Genomic DNA, 4,357 nt, shown 5'->3' with positions numbered 1-4,357 from the left:
AGGCTGGAGAACGAGCTCACCACAAACTTTATTTTTATCATTCAAATTATGAAGAAAATGAAACATAAGCAACACAAGGGGGGCGTAATGTAATTAGTTTACTTTTAACCATATGATCTGTTGATGTGCATGCAAAGCACTTGCAGCTGACACCTTAAAAAAGCTGGGGGTTTTTTGGAAAACATTTTCCACCTCCACCCTAAAGCATATATGATTTGGTCCAATTTAAAAAGGGCATGTCAGAAAGATAAATTATAACAGAGCATGCTTTGTTTCCTTAAAAAAAAAATTAAATTGAGGTCTTAAATGCATAAATTAAATACTTGTGAAATTAGAGAAGGTGGAGCCCGAAGCAAGCGAGGCTCCCTGTTCTGGTCGGTTAAATGACTGCATGGATGTAATTTCTTTCTTGCTCAGTTAGAAGTTTCCATTCTGTCGTATTATTTTCATACCCTGACTATCATGTGTGGGTGCGATTTTACCAGTCTGACCACCACCAGCGAGCATTAAGTGTAACCATCTGATGGTTACACTTAATGCTCGCTGATTCGGACGTGTTTTTAAATGACAGAACCCACTCTCTGTCACCTGTTGACTGCCTTTTGTTCAGATTTCCTCATTAGTAACGCCTTATGGGTTTAAATTTTGCAAGATTCAAAATCATCGAACTGTACTCAGCACCGTTGAGGTCTGTCACAAAATAACAGATGTATCATTTACATGTAAATGCCCCCAAATGGACTGACATGGATGAAGCTTATTCAACTGGTGGCTACCTTTTGAGCCAACTGTAATACCTGGGATAATTACATTCTGTTTCCCGGGCTATTATTCATCAGTTAAAGGTAAAGAGCATTATATGCAACACAAACTGAGCTTTGCATTGTATGGGCCGGCAGCGCATGCTCGTCGAGTTGCTTGCATGTGAATGTCAAATTAAAAAAAAACAAAGAAACAAAAAAAAAAAAAACGGAGCCCTAATAGGCGGCCATTACTGCAAGTGAGGAGCCGTTGTGTAAACCTGAGGTCTAATCGCTTATTCAATCACTGAGCATTGCGTCCCCGCTCTCCTCCACTGCTCCCACTAAAAAGCAGCTGATTTTGTATTTCAAAAACCATGGATACACTTGAATAAAATATATATTTCTGCCCATAGCCAGGGCCTAATTGGTTATCTGAAGTACTAACAAGGTTCTCTTGGTTGCCGTAATTAAATTAGAAGCCATTGTCATGTTAACTAGGTAATTAAGTCAGCCATAGATGATCTTTCTTTCTCTTATCAGTGGCAACACTACATCTTACAAACACATTCTGGAGGGATACAAGCCATGAAACATACTGGTGACTCTGGCACAGAAGGCAGCGGCTTCTCCTAACTCCATGATCAGTGAGCTGTTGAGAAGATAACAGGAACGTGCCTAAAAGTAGAAACTGCCGTCTACTTGTTTAGCGCTTGTGAAACTCATCTCCTAACCATCAACGCCGAGGACAATGTGGCAGGGAGCCAGCATGGCAGAGTGCGGATCAGACTTTTCCTCTGTCACGCCAGCAAGAAAAGCACCAACAAAAAAAAATAATATAAAACATGGATGCTTTAGCTTGTAATAAGCTGCGGCGCTGCTCTATGTGCTCACCAAAACATCTATTTTAAGGCACAATTTCAGGCCATCACGCAGTGCCATCTATACACCCTGGCAGCATTTTAAAAGAAAATACTTCTTAATACATATTCACAAGTGGGGGGGAAAAAAATCAACCCATATTTAGACTGATATGACTTCCAAAATAAGCCCCAGCAGGATTCATATCTTTTCAAGGGAAGTTTTTAGAAGTCGAGCCTTCCACTGCACCATTTTACTATTTAAATATGCTCTGCACTTCACAGTCAAGATCCATCAAAGAAACAACAAGGAAGTGTACATTCATAAAGTTCCAATAATGTTTTGTAATGGAACATTACACTGCAATGAACAACCAAAAATGGTTCTTTATGGAGCCACTAAAGTGCCGTGAACCAGAGACACACAGCTCCTGCCATGTGCTGTATCACTAATGGATCTGCAGACTGCAGCCCCGGTAAGAACCATTAAGGATTAAATTGTTCCTCCAGAATGTAAAGGGTCTATAATACACAATTTTGTTCAATCCCAAAGAGTCATCTCCTCAAGTGTGCAGGGCAACTGTTACCCGGCAGATCACCTGCCCCTGGAGAGGTGACAGTCCTTTCACCTTGCAGCTGCTGGTGTTTGGCACCACACGTCTCACACATCCCGTCCCCGCATCTGGACGACTCCAGATGTTCCTGAATAATTTCTCACACAGGTGAAAGTTCCTTCCCCTCGCAGCTGAACCTCAACTTGCGGGACATTTCTTCCAATTCAGACACATCAAGACATGCGCGTGCAATTCCTGCTCAGATATGTCTTCGCTGCAGTGAGGGGAGGTGGAAACGTAGAGGGAGGTGCAATGGAAAGCCCTTTTCTTCCCCCCTTTTCATTTCATTTGCCCCCCGCTGAAAAATAAGACTTTAACCTGATCCTGAAAGGTAGCATGTCTCAAATGCATGACAATGTCCAAAAAGCAGATGGCTTATCAGGGCAACAATTCTTTTTCTGAAACGCTGAATAATACATGCATATCTTGCTGTGATCCAGCGAATTCAATAGCCTATAGAAAAGGATTGCTCTCAACGTAAACCATTTTGCAAGAGGCCGTTCTCTTTCCTCAGGTCCAGTCTCCCATAAATAATTTGCCTTCAACCTTCACATGCATAAAAATTGCAACTTGTTGGTTATGAGAGAGAACAGTGAGGATGCACTTTGAATGCCAATGTGGCGATGAATAAACAATGGCTCGCTGCTCCAGGAGCAATGCAGAGCTGCCAGGAGACATTGCTTTGAGTCCACAGGCTCTCTTAATGGTCTTTGCCACAGACCAAGCCTTTCAGTCAGCTGTGAATGGGAGGCTGTTTTGATCTGAGGGGGAACACTTTAATAATTTCTAACAAAGCAACAATTCCCAAGGCACTTTGGACAACCTTGGCCGATTCCCTCTGATTATCCTCCAGCCACTCAACTCACTTTAAAGGGTGACTGAATGGGCTTTCCACAGCAACAAGCTCATGTGAGGAATAGCCTCATATTCGTTTTCAGAGCATGTAATCTACAGCTGAGGTCACTACTCTAGTCAACCGGAGGGATCCGAATAAATGTTTCCACATCAAATCGAGGTAGTTCTTATAATAGCCTCCGCTGAAACTTCAAAAGCAATGCGAGCAATAAAACAGTCAGGATCCTCTGCAGTGTTTCTGAACAGATATGAGGTGTTTTAGAAGCAAATCAAAGATCTCCCCACAATGCAACTGGAGCCTTGTCGTTTCTGCAGTACTACAGTGCCACCTGGTGGTGAGCAGAGGCCTCCATGGGACTGCAAGTGCTCCAACACATGTAGCTCCCGACCTGGTGGTCAGCTCACAAGATGAGAAATGATTGATGAACAGTTATTTGACTTGTTTTCAGATTTTTGCCTAATTTGATTTTCTTTTTCCTGTGGTGTACCCGATAATTTGACCTCTTAAGGCCTCCAAGATATTAAAATCAATCTGAGAAGGAAAAATCACTCACTAGCCTCTTCATGTATTAGCTTACATCAGGGAACACAGAAACACCCACTTTCTTTAAAAGATAATAAACTGGCAATGTTTTAAGCCAGGAGATCAATTAAAAACACTTACCGTTGTACTGAAGGTTGTTCCAGAATCCAAAAAGACTCTTCAAACCATTTGAGGATAAAAAGTTGCACCTCTGGTTTCAAATCAAAGATGGCCGCCATGTCGTCTACCTGGGTAGGAAACAGAATCGCAGCTTGGGAAATGGGTAAAAGTCGTTTTTTATTGTGTAAGAGAATATTTTTTTCATCCAGATTGTTTAGATTCTAAAGGTGTTTTGAAAATACTGCAATTATGTATTTTTAAATGACCAAAATTCGACGTTTAATTAATCTTAATCTTTTAGAGAAACACCCACTTTATCGCCGCCCCAGGTGTGAAGTTAGAAAGACGAGTGCTTACCGGACCTCTGTAGCCCGCTCCTCTAATGGCTCCAGGCTGCATTAGCTGCTATTAGCATAACACACCAAAATTTCTGACCATTTGTTGTGGTGCATTGTGGGTATTGTAGGCCCTAGACGTAATTAAAACCAAACAAACATAATTTTGGAGTTTTCCTTTGGGTGAGGGTTGACACCTTAAAACGACTGCAAAATATGTACATCTCCAATTCTTTCTCCTAAAATATACACATGACAAAAGAGTTACAAACTATGATCACTGATATATCTTTATTTTATTTAAGACTCT

Source organism: Chelmon rostratus, chromosome 7 (genome assembly GCF_017976325.1).
Source record: "Chelmon rostratus isolate fCheRos1 chromosome 7, fCheRos1.pri, whole genome shotgun sequence".
Taxonomy (NCBI): Eukaryota; Metazoa; Chordata; class Actinopteri; order Chaetodontiformes; family Chaetodontidae; genus Chelmon; species Chelmon rostratus.
This window is presented reverse-complemented; position numbering follows the sequence as displayed.